Raw genomic sequence first — 20,786 nt, 5'->3', positions numbered from 1 at the left:
AGGAATTAACAAACAAAACAACTACACACCTGATAAGTATGCACCTAGAAAAACTTGTGTGAAGTATGGTAGTGTTAATCACTTATCTGCTAACTAAAAATCTGTTATGCCTACACCCATGTATGTACCTCCTTTTCCCAGCATGCCCACATTACCAATGAATTTCATGCTTATTATGCCTGCACATAATTTAAATGCACAATTTGCTAATATGCCATTTGCACAAAATCCTTATTATGCTGCATTCAATATGCCACAAATGTCATTTAGCATGCCTTACTGGAATAACATGTTTGCACAATCTATGACACATCATGTTAATGAAAATGTGATAATAATTCTATAATTGATCATGGGATTCACAGTCAATCCCCTAGGACTAAGGTTGATCCGCAATCACCTAAGTCTAATGGTGGAAAGCCTAAGAAACCTAAGAAAAGGGCTAACAAGGTAGGACCCAAGGAAACTTGGGTACCAAAATTAACTTGATTTGATTTTGATGTGTGCAGGGAAACAAGAAGATTTTATGGTATGTAGACAATGGATGCTCAAGGCACATAACTAGAGACTCTACCGTGCTTACTAAGTTCAAGGAGAGAGCTGGCCCAAGTATTACTTTTGGAGATGACAACAAAGGGTATACTGTGGGATATGGCTTGATTTCAAAAGACAATGTTATTATTGAAGAAGTTGTTCTAGTGGATGAACTCAAACATAATCTTTTGGGTATCAGCCAACTATGTAATAAAGGCAACTCTGTAACTTTCAATTCTGAAGCCTGTGTTGTTACCTGCAAGGAAAATAACAAAGTGGTTCTCACTGGAGTGAGAAGAGGAAATGTGTACCTATCCGAATTTAACTCATCTACTACAGATTCTAAAACATGTATTTTCAGCAAAGCAAGTCAAGATGAAAGTTGGATGTGGCACAAGAAACTGTCTCATCTGAACTTCAAGACTATGAATGAACTAGTCAGGAAAGACCTAGTAAGAGGCATTCCTCAAGTTGAGTTCTCAAAGGATGGATTGTGTGATGCTTGTCAAAAAGGGAAACAAAATAAAGCATCATTCAAAAGGAAGCTTGGATTAACAATTGAAGAACCACTATAACTGTTGCACATGGATTTGTTTGGACCAGTCAATGTGTTGTCAATTTCAAAGAAGAGATATTGCCTTGTGATTGTGGATGATTTCTCAAAGTTCTCTTGGACACATTTTCTTAAATCTAAAGTTGAAGTTAGTGAAATCATTATCAATCATATAAGGCAAGTCAACAATCATCCTGATCTCAAGGTTAGAAGAATCAGGAGTGACAATGGAACTGAGTTCAAGAATTCTACAATGAGGTCATTCTGTGAAGAAAATGGAATCATGCATGAGTTTTCAGCAACAATGACTGTTAGGACCAATTGATGATATCAAACGGAAACTATCATAAGTTCACATCATAACTTATATATCAACAAATGCTGATGACATCAACGGATGATGAAATATCAACGAATGATAGGATATCAACGGATGATGATTTTAACGGATGATGATGTCAACGGATAAAAAAATTAGTATTCGTCACATCAGTTGATCTTCGAGGAAGAAAAGGAAATAGGAAATAGGAATTTCAAGGCGGTGAAGGATTTTATCTCAGAAGCAATAGTATAGGTTTCCTTGTTGTTAATAGAATAGGATTCCTTATATATTGGTAGGTGTGATCTATATAAAGCATAGATTAGGTTCATGCTATAAGCATTATGATATTGTTATATCTTTCGCATAACCTAGCAGCTCTCAAGGATATTTGTTCATCCTTTCGAGAGAGTACATGTGTAATAAGTTTTTATCAGTTAATATTATAACTGTTGATTATGTTGAAGCTTTGTCGATTAGATTATATTAACTGTATTCACCCCCCTCTATAGTTGATTAAGGGCTTAACAATTGGTACTGGAGCTTGCTGTTAACGTGCAAACAGTTTAAGATCTGAAGATCAATCTACAATGGTAGACAAAAAAGAAGAGGCACAGAATCCGAGCCACAACCCTCAGTCGCATCATAGATAAACAACAACATGAGTAGGTATGAAGCAATCAAAGTGCCTATGTAATATCCGGGATATATCGTGTAATTATTTTTGATATTAAATAATTATTATGTGTGCTCAGTATCTATTCTGTGAGTTAATTGTTAAGTGTTATCTGTACTTGAATATTCAAAAATAATATTAATTGAGTATTTTAATTTTTATATGCCCAAAATAAAATATAGATAATTGTCATATCTTCCTAATTATTTTTATGTTGATTTATGGATTTATAAGAATCATATGAAATTTCTAAAATCTTTTTCCGGGTAATTAAAATCTATTTTATAAAAACGGGAACCAACCGACGTCAACCGTTGTTACGTTTTTGGAACCCGAAACTCTTCCGAGAACTCCTTCCTAACCTAATTGTAATATTCCGAGCATTTTCCATGTTTCGACTTTTTCGATCCGGCGTACGGTTTGTCCTGCGCGGGTCCCGGCGCAACATTTTCGATACAATATTCATTTCGGTAAATTAATAAAACCCGTATTTTTGATAAACGGGAGCTTTTTATTAAACTATCACAATTATCACTTCGTAATACGTGTAACCAGGCGCTGAGACCAAGACCGCAGTACAAATTGTACTGATCTGGATAATTATCCTAAAAACCGATACCGTTTGGATCAGTTTTTATAAATAAATGTACCATTTTATATCCGGAATGATCCAACGGGATACTAATTTTCCGTAATTATAAATAGCCTTTTACCGTATTTTATTTCGTATCAAAATCATTTGCAGATAGTTAATTACATAATTTTCAGAGAAAAGCCTTAATTTCTTAAAACTGTTCTAAGAATCAAACAGCAAAACGAAGGCGTTACCGATCTCTGTTTTCAAAGCTTGAGTAACCAAAACGAAGGATTTGAGGTGTTCTATCAGATTCTGAGCTTTGTTTCACTGCAGAAATCAAGGTTATTTTTCTAAAAAATTATTTATTTTCGAATTTATTTTATTAAAAATATGATTTTTTGTTCGGATGATTGTTTGTATGATTTGATGATTGCATGTTGTAGAGCTTGTTTTCCTGATGATTTTCATATGTCATACGTCTGATTTGGAGTTCAATAATATGTTCAAATTTGAGTTTAATTTTCGAATTTCAAAATTAGGGCTTATAACCCGTATGAATGTTCTTAATTGAAATTTGGGGGTTTCTTATTCTGTGATAGATTGATGTTGTGTTATAGTGGGTTGTGTTCTCTGTGAAATTTGCAATCTAGTCGTATAAGTTTCATGAACCAACGAGGTCTGTAGAGAAGGGAGTTGTGTTTTGAAGTTTTCCGATGTTCGCTGGAAACTGAAAAATTTCACGGCCAAATTCCGGCCAACTCAGGGATTGTTAGGTTGTTTTGATTGCATGGTTGTGTTCCTGGTAACCTGTAGATGTGATCTGGAGCTTGTGGCAAGGTGAGGAGGCCGGAATCGTGTTCTCCGGCCACCCCTGTGTTTTCCGGCGACGGGATGTAAAATTTACAGTTTGGTCCCTGGACTTTTGGGGACGATACAGTTAGGTCCCTGAAGTTTCCAGACTTTGCAAAAATTGGATTCCTGTTTTAAAAATGTTTAAAAATCATATTTCCTAATTATTTTTATTATAAAAATTCGTTTTTAATTTCTGAAAATTCTAAAAATTATTATTTTAATTCCGAAAATTATTTTTAATTCACAAATAAATTTGAATTAATTAGTTAATTAATTTCAGTTAATTTTTAATTGATTAATTAGTCAATTAATTCGAAAATTAATTGATTAATTGATTTAATTAATTATTAATTGATTTTTAATTAATTATTTAATTAGATTTAATTATTTAAAAATGATTTAAAAATTTCGAAAAAAATTTCGAGCTTTAAAATATTATTCTAAATTATTTTCAAGGCTCGATAATTATTCTAAAATTGTTTCGGAGCCAGAATTGGCCAACCGAACCCTGTTTATTATTCTGAAATTGATCCAACGACCCGTTTTAATTCCGAAAAATGTTTTAAAAATTATTTTAAATACCCGAAAGCACATTTATGACCCGAGACTTCTTTATAAATGATATGTCATTGATTACGTGATGTATTATATGTTATACGTGACCTGTTGTTTGACTATCGGTCTATATATTCGGTGTTTACTTCGTTATTGCATAGATTTCAATCCGTTAATCGGATTTGGGTAAAACGAAGGGTAGATAGAAGTATGTGTTGAATAGAATCTTGTGAGTTGATGATTGATAGATGCTTATGATATGTGAGCAGAAGAGGCAAGACGTAGGAAAGGAAAACAGATAGTTGAAGAGTAAGACGGTTGTGATTGGCAGCGAGTGCAGAATAGTAAGCTAATACCAGGCAAGTGTTCTGAACTTTCTCGAGATAGTGTAATTCTTGATAGTCTTGTTGACATTGCAAGTGCTTTGAAGCACGGAAACCTAAATCCTGATTTCAGTTATTGTTCTTGAGCCATGAACCATATTCTTTCTAAGCCATTGATTATTGTATACCCAAACACGAACCACAAATCTACGATACTACTGCACAAATACATACAAACTAAATACCAGACACTGAACTGGATTACTATATACTCAATCCATGATATCTTATGCTTTGAAAGACCAAATCTTTGAAACCTGAAATGTTGTTTCCTCTATTATCCAATTCTTTCATTACCCAGCATTCAAGCTTTGAAAGTACCTTGTTGATCCTTACAAGGATTGAAACCCTTTCATTGTTAAACATTTATTGTTGTTAATGATTTCGGTTATTGTTTATTATTGCATATTTTGTTATTATGTTAGAATTGGATTGTTTTTATAAAATTGTGGACCAGATTCGTGGTCAGACCATATAATGGTCAAGTTAGGTCAATGTGTGCCTTGGATCCAGTAGTTAGAGCAATGTTGTGTGCCTTGCTCGGGGTTAGTGCGTGACTGATCAGCAGCCTAACCTTGGTTTTTAAATTAAAAGTATAATATCCAATTCTAAATCATAATCCATTATTCACTTGATATCATAATCATATACACCTGATGATCATTATTCTCAATTTTGTCATTGTGACTTGCTGAGCTAGTTAGCTCATTCGTGCGATGTTGTTTATATTCTTTCCAGTTAAAAAGGAACCAGTTGGTAAAGAGGATCCCCAGTCCAGCGCGAGAGCTAGGGGTTCAGGTTGAGAAAGCTGAGCTAGTAAGCTTCTTTTGGAATAATTTAAGTTTGTAAAAGTTTGTAATAATGTTTAATACTCAGTTTGAGTTTGAAATAGTTGGGATTTGAACGGTTTGTAATATATTAGTGTGTGTGGCTTGTGGGCATACTTTAACCTGTTGCGGTCCGTGGTGGTTGGTAAGTAGGGTCACTGCATATATTATGATTATCTTTATTATTGTTATAAGCAGGTTATAAATAAGGTGTGTGTGTGGACCCCAAACTTCTGACCCGGGTTTGGAGGGCGCCACAGCCTATCCTGAAGATACTTGAATATCCAATCTGGAAAGTCATGATGGTCATGTGTTTGGAAGCCACGGATCCTGAATACCTAAGCAGGATTCACGATGGTCCTCATAAACCAATGAAGGTAGCTATTTCGCTTACCGGAGAACCAGAGAAGATGATAGACAAAGATAGGAAGGAGTATACTCCTGAAGATATCTCATCTATCATGAAGGATGCTAAGGTTAGACATATCCTGCACAACAGTCTTGATAGTTTTATGTCCAATATAGTAAAACAGCAAAAGAGATATGGGATGCTTTAGAAGTAAAGTGTCAAGGTACAACTGATATCAAGAAGGACGGGAGGACAGTACTTACTCAAGAATATGAGCACTTTGACTCAAGGGACAATGAGTCCCTAACTGAGATCTATGATAAATTTCAGAAGTTGCTGAATGACTTATTTCTTGTCAACAAAAAATATGATTTGGAGGACTCAAACTTGAAGTTTCTACTTGCTCTCCCTGAAAAGTGGGACTTTAAAGTCACATCAATCAGGGATAACTATAATCTTGATATCACACCTCTAGGTGAGATCTATGGAGTTCTGAAAACTCATGAACTAGAGATGGAGAAAAGGAGCAAGAGGAAATGATTAAAAGCTAGTCCAGTTGCACTCAAACTTGAAGAGAAGCCAAAGGAGAAAGCTAGGAGGAAAAGCTACTCCAAAGGGAAATCCATAATTGTAAAGTCAGATACTGAATCATCAAATTCTGATGATGACTCAAATACTGATAATGAATCAGATACTGATAGTGATCATAACAGCAATGAAGACATTGATCAAATGGCTGCCCTACTGGTTAAAAGCTTCAAGAAGATGGTCTACACGAACTTCAAGAAAGGGAGAAGATTTTCCAGAAAAGGTTCCAGTTCCTCAAACTTTGATAAAATGAACAACAAAAGAAATACTGATTTGAAGGAATCAAGATCTAGAAAAGTTGACAATTCAAAAGAGAGATGTTTCAACTGTGATGAAGTTGGACACTTTGCAGTTGACTGCAGAAAACCAAGAGCTGAGAAGAAATAAGTCTTGATCTCAAAGAAGAGAAACTGGGATGATTCAGCAGACTCAGATGATGGGATCAATTATGCTCTTATGGCAAATGTTAATGTCGAGGCCGACATTACTGAATTAAAGGTACCTCAGTCTACTCTTGCATTTGATACTGATGATATCTATGAATTAAGATTATTTTTTAAGTCTCTGCATGTTAGTTTTAGGGATCAAACCTTAAAGAACAATAGAATCAAAAGTGAAAACTCTGTGCTAAAGAAAAGAAATGATTACCTAGAAATTGAGTTGCTTTCCATGCTAGAAATTCAAAAAGAAAGAGATAATGTTGTTTATGTTAAAGAAAAATTGTTAGAAAAACATGTTTATCTAGAAAATGAGCTAGCTTAAGAGAGAAAAGTCATTAAACTTTGGACTAACTCAGGAAAGAAAACTCAGGATATCTTAGAAAATGGTTGTTGGGGATCAGAATTAGGATATTCAGCTAGATCTAATTCTAATAAGAAAGGTGCAGAAGAAACTGAGAAAATAAAACAAATAAAAACTGATAGTCAGGTCAAATTGAACAAGGTTCAAATAAAGACCATTAATTTTAATCCAAGTGCTAATAATGTTAAACCAATCCGTGAGAAAGGTACTACCTCAGCACCTAGATTAAACTTAATTACTGAAAAGAGTGAACAAGTTCACACAAATTCAGTAAATATTGGTTCAATGACTCAGAAACAGCTTAAGAAAAAGCTGAAGGACTTAGACATGAAAAAAAAGAGGAAAAGATCTAGGAAAAATAGGAATGGCAAGGTAGGTGTTAATAAGAATGGAAATTATGTGACTCCTCTTAATGCACCTAGAAAGACCTGTTCAAACTGTGGTAGCACTAATCATCTTGCTAATTTTTGCAGGAAGAATAAAGAGATAAAAGTCGTTCCTTCTAAATCAGAGTTTAGGAATACAACAGCTAGATATAAACCACAGAATCTTTGTTTTCATTGTGGCAGTGTTTGGCACTCTATTTATACATGTAAAGAGTATCACAGTTTGTATTATAATTTTTATAAACTGAAACCCTCTTTAGTTAAAGTAAAATCTGTTTTTGTATGTATAAATACTGATGGTAGGAATGTTTAACATAAATTCTAATCTGAAGTCTTTTGCTGCATATGTTAACAAACTTAAAGAGGCCAAAGGATCCAAGCAAGTATGAGTCCTTAAAAGTACTAACTGATTCAAATAACTGATTGTAGGGTGACAGGAGGAATGCTCTAGTATTGGACAGTGGATGCTCAGGACATATGACTGGTTATAAATCCCTGTTATCAAAATTTGAGGAGAAGGCTGGCCCATGGAGATGGCCACTTAGGAAAAATCGTGGGATATGGAAAAATCAAAATTGGAAATGTCATCATTGAAACTGTAGCTCTGGTTGCAGGTCTCAAGCATAATCTGATCAGTGTGAGTCAAATCTGTGACAGAGGTTACCATGTCAACGTTTATAAGGAGCATTGTGAAATTGTCAGTAAGTCTAATGGCAAGATCACATTGACTGGTTTGAGACATGGTAGTTTATATGAAGCCATGGTCTCCATAAGAATTGATAATTTAAAAGTTTTTCTACTGAGTAGAGCAACTATGGAAGACAGCTGGAAGTGGCATAAAAGATTTTCTCACCTCAACTTCAACAATATCAATGAACTTGTGGGGAAAGATCTTGTAAGAGGATTTCCCAATGTAGTGTTTACTCCTGATGGCTTATGTGATTCATGCCAGAAAGCCAAATAAAGGAAGATATCTTTCAAGAGTAAAATTGAATCCTCCATTTTTGAACCATATCATCTACTTCATATTGATCTCTTTGGTTCATTGAATGTTATGTCTATTTCCAAGATTAGGTATACACTTGTGATTATTGATGAATATACAAGATACACATGGGTGTATTTTCTGCACACCAAGGATGAATCTCCATCCATTCTTCTTGATTATGTGAGGGAGCTAGAAAAAAGATCAACATACAAAGTGAAGATCATCAGAAATCATATTGGAACTGAATTCAAGAATAGTTTTATGGAAGAGTTATGCAAACTCAAGGGGATAAAACAAGAGTTTTCTGCTCCTGGAACTCCACAACAAAATGGAGTTGTTGAAAGAAAGAATAGAACTCTGATAGAAGCTACAAGAACCATGCTAGAAGAATCAAGATTGCCTACCTACTTCTGGGTTGAGACTGTGCAAACTGTTTGGTTCACACAAAATGCAACATTGATCAACAAGCATGGAAAACCCCATTTGAGATGGCGAAAGGAAAGAAGCCAAATTTCAAATACTTTCATATATTTGGTTGTAAGTGTTTTGTTTTCAAAATTCATCTGAAGCAGCTTACCAAGTTTGACATAAAAGCTGATGAAGGAATCTTTATGGGATATCCATTATCTACAAAAGCCTTCAGAGTTTAAAATCTGAGAACAAGAACAGTCATGGAATCTATACATGTATCTTTTGATGAAAAGAAGATAACAGGTCTAGAAGATGCAGATGACCATGACAAGTTGAGATTTGAAAATGAAGTACCTTATGCTGAACTTATAAATCCTAACTCTGATTCGGTAAATCCTGATATCACTCATAGTTCTGAGGTTCCACAGTACAATGGAAATTCTTCTGACACTGAAGGATATGTTGAGGGGGAGCAACATGACTCAAATCCAGAGACTACTGCAAGTAATTAAACTCAAGAAACTAAAAGTGTTTGTCCTAAATCCAATCATGTATGATGAGTTAGGAAGAACTTTCTGGTATTCCTATTTGATTTCATTGAAATTAATAAAAGACTTGTTTTGTTTTATTATGGGCTTTATCTATTTAAAGTGTATTAAATAAGATATTCCTTAGTTTAGAGTAAAACTTCTAGAATTATAATGAGATTATAATAGTGAGATCTAGAAGACGACAACTCTAGACTTAAACAGTTCATGATCATAGGATAACTAATCGAATGTTAGTGGATCCACAAAGATTGATACATACTATGCTTGCTCCCTTCAGGAGGATGTCTGTTCTCATAGGCATTTGTGTGGTGACACTATAGCTAGTATGTATGTGCTTATTAGGGAATAAGTTCACTGAACATGACTCGATAAGTTGAACAACTAATGGAGATTGACTCACCTAAGCCTACTGAACCTGCTAACGATGCACATAATGATGAATATGTTGTGTATCGTAAGTGGATAGATGATGCAAATGTTGCTCAATGCATCATGCTAGCTTCCATGAACATTGAGCTACAGAAGCAGCATGAGCATATGGATGCTCACACTATCCTTATGCATCTACAAGAGTTGTATGATATGGCAGGGAGGACAGGTTTATGAAAATCAAGAAGCATTTCAATTTCCATGCAAAACAAGAACGTTCAAAGATGTTGTATATATCTGAATTGCATGGGACAGAGAAATGAAGAAACATGTGGTTAGACCTAGATAATAGATTTATATTTCATCCTATTACACATGTAACTTGGTGATATATAAACCAAGTGTAACAAAGAGTTAATTATAGATTGACACAGTCAACACAAGCAAGAACAAGAGAGCATTTGTAAGTTGTATCTTTTAGCACTCTCAAGTTCAGTTTGTAAGAACTCTTGTAAGCAATTGTGTGCTTTTACAACATAAAGATCTTCTATATTTATACATATCTCTTATGGAAATATCAATCCACCAAAATGTTTTTAAACAACTTTATTTATTTACTTTATATTTTGAATACTTGAATACTTCTTATCTACACCTAGTTTATTCAAACACTATTATATATATTCGTAAAAAAATTTTAAATTTTCCAAAAAAAACCAAAATTTCATTCAACCCCGCTACTGTAATTCTGTTGTTAGATTGTTAGGAAATAACACATGTTAAACTTCATAATCTACTAACTATAAACACACAAGTCCATATTCTACAAAAATCATAATAAACTTAACTAATTAAACCAACTAATGTACATCACAAAACTTGGCATATGTTGAACTCAACTCCTTTGGTCGGTGAAGATAAAATAACTTTCTTTGCAACTGCTTGGATGTGATTCCTAGCATTAGGTTAAAAAAATCTCATATTGACATACTAAATTAAGAGTCAACAATAAAGATTAAAGAGCAAGTTTTTGCACTATACTTATACTTCACATCACAATTTATAATCATAATACTTTACTGTCGTTGCACTAAAAATGATTTTAAAATTGTGAAAGTGTTAAAACTAATATGCAGAAAGAACAGCGTAACTGAATATTTTACTAATTCGGTGTTTTCTTTAAGATTCAGAAAAAGAGATGTTTATAGTCATGTGTACATTTATCAGCCATAATTCTTTTTACTGGACAATTACTTTTTATCATACACAACCTGCAATGAAACATTATCAATCTCCATGTTCATCCATCACACACCATAACCTACACAACATCTTGATAACTTGGTGTTAAATTTTATCACAAAAAAGTATGAATAAAAATAAATAGAGGAGGCTACATTTGTTGTTTCATGCATTAAATTATAATAAAAATAGAAGTTTTAGTGCTACATGTTTCAACTGCGAGGCAAATTTTCTCAAAATATAGTGATTTTGTTTGCACCTAAAGACCGAGGCATACAATTTTATCATCGAATAGAATGATTTAATATAATTAAATAATGAACTCATAAGTCAGAGTCATTTATCAGTTCAAACAAACAGGTGAAGTATACTAGGCCATGACAATTATTAATTTCTAGTACTTGAATCAGTCTTATCTGCATTATATTTAAAGAAATATCAATGTCAAGTCATTATCGAAGCAAAGTAGTAAACATATCTGTGGTGAGCCTTGTCTGCTCTAACAACCATGACAGTATCTCTCCAATATTCACTGTGCTTAAAGTACCCGAGTGACTTGCAATGGAGCCACATTCCTGGGACAAACGTATCTAAATATAGCAAATCATATCTACTGTTTTCACGTTTCTTTACTGCAAAATATTAGCAATCCGCAAGACAATCGCCTCTTAAACTACTTTCTTGTCAGCATACTCTTGAATGGAATATATAAAACCTAGAGGAGATGATTGATTAGACAATTAACTTTATATGCACAAACAAGTGCCTAAAACATACATTCCGTGCACCTAATATTCAGATCAATCACCAGCTTGAAAAGTAACTTAACATATTAGATACTTCCTAGACTTGTGCAGTTAAATATATAAAAAACAACTACTTTTATCACTGAAAGAAATAATTACTCTAACTATAGCATTTCTTGTCTACATAATTGGAATCACTTGGTCAAAAATGTTTCCTAATGATAATATTGGTTTTATATTTAGGAGTGCAAGCATGTACAATACCTGCCAGAGGGAGTTTTCTGTTTATAAGATACACATTTTCCTTTTTTGACATGTTTCGCAAAGATTGAGAAGTATCATTGCTATATGCATCAACCATTTCCCATGGACAGCTAACACACAGAATACTCTAGATAGATAGTAAAAGTAGAAGGGGCAGCGATTCACCCCAACCTTCAGATCTTGCTTTAGTAATGTAGGAGCTGCTCCATTTCCTAAAATTGATAAACAATAATTTACGTCTTATGTACGATAAAATGGCAGAGTAGGAAAGTTGATCATTCTTCACCAGAATGATTATTTCATAAGTTTTAATACCAAAAAAACAATTCAGCATAAGTAATAAATTTACAGCTATAAAATGATTATTGTAATAATTAAAATACTTAATCTTGAGAAACTATTTCCAATGTTTCTTTTAGAATATATAAAATCTGACACATAAGGTCTCTCTAAAATTGAACCAATTAGCATATATCCAGAAGAAAGAGCCTGACGAGTTTGATTTATTCTTCATTAGACAAAAAACCTAGACATTTTGAGTCTAATTTTATACTTTGCTATAGAGACTATATCTAGTTTAATATTATACTTATTACAGCCATTCCTAATCATCCAAATGCATAAATTACATAGAGCCCATGAAATAGCAACTGTTGAGACAGGGTAATGACCTTAGCATCAATATCTTGTATCTCCTTGGGAATGTCATTATAACCCTATATAATAACACATGTATCAAGTTTTTAGCAATTTTTAATTCAGATATAAGCACAACAGATTTACATGATCAGAAAGTGCAACATTAAGAATATTAGAGCATGTACCTCTGGTTTATTATCTTTAGGATCAGGGATAAATTCTTTTTCATCCCAATCTTCAGGCTAAAATTATTTCAAGTGTGAGGTTCGAAAATAGACGTTCACCCACAATAAACAATAAGAAAGTTAAACATATAGTATAAAAAAATGGAAGTCCACTCTATTTACCAAAGTGTAATTCCTCTTCCTGCCATAAATTATTTTGCACCGAGACTAGCATTTGTTTATTAGAATCTGCTGTCTTGTAAGTTAGTGCACTGAGGCAATGCAAATTTTAGCTCTCTCAAATCATCCATCGTGTGTGCTACACTTAAAGTAATATTCGGCCTGAAAATAAAGTACATTCATTATTTGAGATGTATGACATGATTTACATAACTATGTATAATATTTATCTGAGCAACACCTCCTTTAGACCGAAAAAGAGTAAAAAGATAAATTTAAATCAATGAACTACATCAATATGCTATTATGCTATAATTGATTCCTTCAGGTAGAAAAGATTACAACAGCAACTGATACTGGGGTAGAAGTTGAAAAATGTACAAATACAATAATTAAAAAAATATTGACAAGGAAAAAAACATTAACTGACTATAAGATACAAGAAATAGGTATTGGTTTCTCTTTTAAAAATTTGTAAAAAAGAAATTTTAATTTCTAACTAATTCTAGCATGGGCCTTACCGAAAATAATAACATAAATGCGACCGGAATATTTTAACAAGCATAAATAATAATACATAAGACAAGAAACCTTGTTTGCGATATTCTAGTTTCAATTTACATTATATACGGAAGAAGACAAACCTCTAGCAAAATACTTAAACATTACTATGTTAGTCACTAAATGATAATCAGATACATACAAACAAGTACGCTAAATTCTAAACGACACTAAAAAGAATATTTTTCCCTATTTGGAGAATGTGCCCAAAACAAAATAGAGAAACAAAGCCTATATTTGAATGAGGAAGGAGGAATAACATTAAAAGGGGCTAATTAAGACCACATAGAGGGATTATAGTCAATGGAATTAAATCAAAATACCTTAAATCAAAGTCTTAAAATTCAAACCCTGAAATCGGAGAAACATAATTTGATATTCAAATCAAAATAATGAACCAAATCCCTGATGTGAAGAACCAAATCCTCAACCCACCAAAATTCATTGAGACCTAATTTGATATTCAAATCAATAGAACCCTAATTTGAAAGATTAAAAGCTATAGACATGGAGAGTGATAGGTAGATAGAGTGTATTGAGGAATAACATAGCGAGAGAATGAGAGAGTAGTGAGAGTGCACACATAGAAGCGACAGAAGGAGAATGTGAAACAACGAGAGAGGAAACCTAGTGTGTTGTACCCAAACATTGGGCGCCTTTTACCCAAAAATTTGGGCGCTGGGTTTAAAATTTCCTTAAAATTTTGCCGGCTAGTTAAAATTTCTCAGGGTCCGAAAATTAATATTCAAATAAATGCTTAAGTACAAAATAACTACTTTATTTACTTTGATACTTATATTAATATGTTTATTTACACTTTTCTCATAATTTTTTATTTTATAACTTATATATCAGTGTTGTCATCAAAATGAGGGAAATTTATATTATTTTTTATTTTTATTATTTTTAAAATTCCTATCTTTAAATTTTATTACTTTAAATTTTCTATTTTAATTTTTTTTAATTATTATATTTAAAATTGGCATATTATGATGTATGTTATTTATTCAATTTGTATATCACATTCAATTCTTATAAAATTAATTTAAGTTAATATTTAATATTAAAAAAATATTATATTCATGTTTTAATTAATTAAGGTAACATTTTGAGAAGAATGTTGTAAGCTGTAACACTTTCTGCCTAATATATTACTACGTTTTTGGCTAAGTTAACACAAAAAGACAATGTTAAATTAACTCATGAGCACCATATCTACGATAACACATTAGGTAACATTCTATAGGGAAGGCGTTGCGATAGGTCATAAATGGTGTAGTGTCCATTGAGTCAACATGACTTCTGAATGAATAACTGCATCGCTATCTGTTTATTGACTTTCTCGTAGAAGATGTTACAATGACCACATTCATTGGATGAGCTACTCCTCCAATCGCTATCCCTCAAGACGGCTAGCAATTGGAGGTTATATTTTGTCTTAACATAATTATGCAAATGTGATTTTGTTTATCATCAGGGTTTAGGCTTGATTTCTTACAAACCACCCTAAAACATAATATGATAATGGTCGTATTCAAATTACCTAATTTTATCATTGTTACTTGGGATAGCAATTATGTATTAATAGATGCCACTCATTATTTATGATTTTAAATTAAATTTAAAATTTGTTTCCAACATAATAATAACCTATAAGGTCACATACAAAGAATGCTTGAATCATTATTTAATTTAAATTAGATTTTAATAAAGAATTTGAAATTATTTATAATAGTAATTAAATATTACTTAATTAATTAGATTAATAATGATATTCGAATTTACTAGTATTAATTCTAAAATTCAGTTGTAAAATAATTAAGTGAGACTTAATTATAATATAAATAGGATTTTTGAATTAATAATAACTCTTAATTAGTTAAGAGTATCGTTTTTCTACTCTATATATACTATCTCTTCTGGCTGATTTTATATATAAAATTATTTATTAAAAATCGTAACCACCAAGAGAGAAGACGAAGAGAGCAATAAGAGACAATTTTGTGCTAGTACACATCTGATCATTGAGTTCAAGTATTCGTGTCAATACCAATAGAGCATAGATCGTGAGAGCGAGATACGTGATGATTGAACAAGTTTTGTATCTCCATTAGTCATCCAATTTGTAAAGCTTATAAAGATAAAGAATCTGATGTACGAATTAAATATCTGTGTGAAATCCTACATACGGTTTTGAAAATTATGGTTTTCACGTTTTTAATTACAGTTTCCGTTGCCTCCAAAGCCTTCACTTATGGCCCGCAAACCCTGAATTTATTATTAAATTTAGGTCATGAATCAGCTAAATAATTGCTCAGAGAATAAATTAGAATCAAACTCTATCTCTTAAAAGAGTAGCCTCGAAGCAATACAATCCCATAAAGAAGTAAATCTCTACATTATAGGACTCCTAAACCCAATCGAATTTGGAGACTTACCCACCAAGACTCCTAATACTATAACACATGCTCTCAACGCCTATATAAAGGAATTCACCCCTTATTCTCATAACTACATTTTTAGCTTGATTCTTTAACTTAAGAGATACGTAAGCATCTTGTAAAGATAGATCTAAGTCACGAAGCACAAGCGCAACTGTTAAAGTTCGAAACTCCGTTACCTTAACATTAAATTGATATTTATTATATGAATAAATACACAATAGTTTTTATTCTAAATCAATATTATTTATGTGTGGGCTATTAAATCATAAATATATGATTTGTAAAACTAGAGATAGAACCGTAATAAAATCAAACGAACTCGAAAAAATTTTATTTGATTAAATTTTAATTTGATTCTTTTTTAAATATGTCAAATTGATAAATACCTATTAAACAAAAATTAAAAAAATTATGCATTGCATGCCAGAATATTAAAAATTTGGTAGTCATTTCGTCTATACTGATATTAACTTAACTAAAATAAAATTTAAACCAAATTAAAATATACTTATTTAGATTTGATCGGTGAAATTGGCTTTTGACTAAAACAAATAATGTGCAGTACTGAGGTGCGCTAAAATAAAATTTTATATAATTACGGGCTTACCTCCATGTTTGTTATATTGATACAATTATATTAAAACAAAATTATTGTTGATCTGTATAATAACGGTAGATTAAAACTAAATATATACTGATATGGATAGAAAATACATCATAAAGACACATTAAATGTTACATCAATTACGCTTGTAATTCATGTTCAAAGCCCAATAGAAACCAGGTTATTCAAGGCCTGTCACAGATTAAAAACGGTCCAGGTCCTCAAGGTCCACAAACATAAGTTGTTCGCGAAAAACGCCCAATACGACTGGAAGACTAGATACATGATGCCCAACATGGGCACTAACTCCTACAAGTAAGGATCTAAAATCCATTACCTTACAAGAGTCCTAATTATCATATAAGTTGGAGACTTATCCACCAAGTCTCCCAACCCATGTCTAAACCTAAACTCACCTTTATATAAAGGGCTCTACCCCTCAACCTGGAACTATGTTTTTGCCTTGATTTTCTACAACACAGAGATATGTAGGCATATTGCAAGGATAGTCAGTCCACGAACGTGAAAATAGCTATTAAAGCTCAAAGCTCACAAACCTAGCATTGAATACTAACAAAGCCCTAGTTTTTATTCCATAATATTCGGTGTCGTTTGTGGGAAGACAACAACCACCATGGTAAGCATAAGGAGCAGAAGTAATATTGGAACCAGTGATCCAATCCCTACGAGGACACTCTCTCCTCTATCGAGATCCCAGCACACTCAACCTATGCCACACTCGGCGGAGGAGTTCTGGCAGTGACTAATGATGCCCAAATTTAAGGAACGAATCCCGTAATCCAAGATCCACATCTAGGAATGAATCCCTACACTCTCCAAGAGACAAATCCCACTCCGCGTCAATAGCTGCATGCGTCGTTAAACTCTCAACCTGTAAGGTATGAGTTTTCAACGATCGTGATTCCAGGAACTACTAACCCACCTTATGGGATGTTTTTATACCTTGAGGTTGGAGGAAGTGTCCTTTTTAATCAAGGTGAAGGATAAGGGTGGACGCCCCAATACATTCGTAGCTTGGCCCCCATCCCCGAAGATCGAGAATACTCTAGAACTTACTCTGCTAAAGATTCCGACTCATCAAAAGAGGAGATCGCTCCAAGGATGAGACGCCCTGGAAAGGATCTAAAGCCAAGGGGCTATCAACAACCCAGGAGCTCCCAAGAGACGATTCTCCGGGATATACACGGGAGGATCAGGGTTCATGAAGTCGAGATCCAAAGGTTGAACCGTGATATGGAGATGCACCAGACACAAAGACCTCAACAGACAGCGAGACCAAGGGATCTTCCTCCTGTCATAGATCTAGAAGGTCCAACGCCAAGGAAAAAGATTGTGACCCCAAGGGATAATCCGAATGACCTGGTGCCCTTAGGAGATCCTGATGATCAAAACCCCCCATTCACTGAAGAGATTATGAATGCCCACCTCTCGAGAAAGTTTAAGATGCCCACCATCAAGGTGTATAATGATATTGGCCACCCGGCTAATCATGTCAGGACATTCTCTAATGCCCTGTTGCTGCAGCCCATGAATGACTGTGACGGCCTCAACCCCGGGGTCGGGAGTTGACGTCATCAACAACAACCATAAGATAAATAATTCAATAATAGAATATAGCTACGACCCCTTTACCAAGATCTTTTCCAGGTTTAAGTATGATTTAGGTGACAACTATTACAAAACCCACTTACAGCAAACCATCATGACGCAACTAACTTAATACAGCAACTCAATAGACCATCTTTGGTCCAACACAACTACCTCGGAGGAGCCTGGCACGGAAGAAACTGGAACCCTGCCCTGACTATCGCGGAAGAATCTCCTAGGCATCTGCAATACATATATAAAACATTTTACAAGGGTGAGCAATCAATTGCTTAGCAGTACCACTATATGAATAACAAATAAAACAATTTAAAGTAAAGCAGTTATAGGAACATAATTCATAACTTGTTAGAAACATGTAAAACATGTATAAAATGGATATCAAAACTAGCATGCTCTGTAAAACAAAATTACCTGTCGTGTGCTGTGCATAAATACCAGAGTTCAATTTTAGCATGCTATTTTCATTTTCAAACCTTCCGTTCCATTACAGGAACCATAAAACCATTGTCCCGTTACGGGGACCCAAAATCATTTGTTCCGTTACGGGAACCATAAAACTTGTCCCATCACAGGACCTATAAAACTTGTTCCTCTCCGGGAACTTCAAAATCACTTGTTCCATTACTGGAACCACAAAATCATCTGTTCCGTTACGGGAACCACTAAATCACAATCAGATATGCATTGGATGTTATCTAGGGACGGTTGATCATGCCTCCACACTAATTATCTAGGATAGTTGGTCGGGCTATCACACAAAATGTCTAGAAAAACTGATCGGGCTTTCACACAAAATAACCGGATCCGAAGAGACTACCTAGGTCTCTGATTATCTATGCTGGACTAATCGATTATGTAATGCGCGCAACCGAATTAGCCACTTACGCAACGTTATCCAATATCTGATTCATTTTATCCAGTTTCAAATCCACTTTTACCTATCTCTTGTTAAAAACAATTCTGTCACAGCACACTATTCAAACCTCTTTTCCATTTTTAATCGCATTTTAGAGATAGATCCTTTCAGAAGTTACTTCTCCCCCAAAACATATATTTAACAACATCTTCAAACACAGGGGATACGTAACTTAAAACGTTTATGTTCATGTTCAAAAATAAAACAACATTTCAATCACATATACTGAACCATAAAAGAATAGTCAGGGGTACTTGCCTTGCAGAGCTTTACAACTAATATCGATTGACCTTGGAGTGACTTGGACACTCGGCTTTACCGCCTTACTAACAGACTATCCTGGATCCAACCTCCACGCTCAGGTCCTTCGTTCGAAACCTCGTTACGCTTGTCGACTGATCACTGGGTTATCTTTAGTTCAATACCAATTTCTGAGTCCTTCGACTAGAACCTACAAAGTCGAAATACCCTACGTTAGACGTCTATGTATGCTTGACATATCCTCGCTAACAATCTACCCGTATGTTAACAAAACCTGACTCGCAACATACTCAATATTATAGTACACGTATCAATTAGGGTTCACATTCTCGAAAGTCGGTTCGGTGTTCGTTTTCGGAAAATACGTATACTCGTCCTTGCACGAAATTAGGGTTATTGGTTTTGGCAAAACATTTCATCACAACATACAATCAGATTCCACATAAAATATTTATATATATTTATACATATTCATTCGACGTCCCGATAATTTCCAGCTACGCTCCCGTATTTCCGTAGTTTGATTTTCCCGGAAATCGGGCAGTACCTCATTTGATTATCGGACTACCCATCGAAACAATTCGACGCCACAATCAACAAATAACCCAACCACTCACAATCCAATCCAAACCAATCACACAATCCAACAACTGCCATCACAATTCAATTAACGATATGACTTTTAAAGTAACTAATCATCTTTGTTTTGAAAAATAATTTTATGAACTAATTTAATATTTAAAAATTTTAGGACTCAGAATAACTCATCACGATCCACCGTCGGCTCACCGAGGCTCATCGCCGACGGCGGTAAAATCCGCGGGTACCCGTATAAATTGGGTTTCCATCGCGAATTTCACCAATTAAATCAGATAAAATTTTACCGCACATTTTTATTTTTTTCACAAAACTTCGATCAAATAAAAATCCCGCGACAATATGCAAAATCTCGAATTAATATTTGTATATAATCGGGAAACAAGCACTCTCCCGGAAAATCAGCCGGATAAGGACAGGAAATCGGAAAACAAACAGGCAACACAGACCATCATATACGCACGACACACGCGCCGCTCACGCGCATAGACCACCCAGCCGGAAAGAAATCTGACGGCGGCCAGAAGAACAGAGAAAAATAAGAACCACAAACAGCATCACAATCGACTGCACACAGACATACACACAATTAAGTACACACACAACACTAACGCGTACAGTACGCGCGAACACAGGGAAGGCAGTGAACTTTCATCGGAAAACAGGACACAAGGCGGCGACTAAACTCACCGGAGCAGAACAGAGAAATGCCAGGAAAGGGGAAAATAGGAATAGGGAAGGGAGGGAGAATCGAGAAAGCACAGGAGATATTCGAGGGATTAAACTGGAGAGATGAAGAACATGAGAAATTGATGAGAGT

The 20,786-nt window shown here is 34.1% G+C and overlaps 1 long non-coding RNA gene across 3 annotated transcripts; it reads right to left on the bottom strand.

The window, feature by feature from the left end:
• Positions 1-10,649: 10,649 nt before the first annotated feature.
• LOC141696711 (uncharacterized) lies at positions 10,650-14,207 on the bottom strand. 3 transcript variants are annotated; one of them, XR_012564474.1, is made up of 5 exons: positions 13,839-14,207; positions 12,796-13,116; positions 12,643-12,687; positions 11,972-12,183; positions 10,650-11,676 (listed from the first exon to the last, which is right to left on the bottom strand). It is a non-coding gene; the product is annotated as an uncharacterized LOC141696711 (long non-coding RNA). The 3 variants fall into 3 exon arrangements; XR_012564475.1 differs by lacking the exon at positions 10,650-11,676 and having other exon boundaries at positions 11,851-12,183; positions 12,796-12,852; positions 12,958-13,116; positions 13,839-14,206; XR_012564473.1 differs by lacking the exon at positions 10,650-11,676 and having other exon boundaries at positions 11,851-12,183; positions 13,839-14,206.
• Positions 14,208-20,786: the final 6,579 nt, after the last annotated feature.

This window comes from Apium graveolens, chromosome 11 (assembly GCF_009905375.1).
Source record: "Apium graveolens cultivar Ventura chromosome 11, ASM990537v1, whole genome shotgun sequence".
NCBI classification, from domain to species: Eukaryota; Viridiplantae; Streptophyta; class Magnoliopsida; order Apiales; family Apiaceae; genus Apium; species Apium graveolens.
Note: the sequence above shows the minus strand (reverse complement) of the source record. Positions and strands in the feature narration are given on the sequence as shown.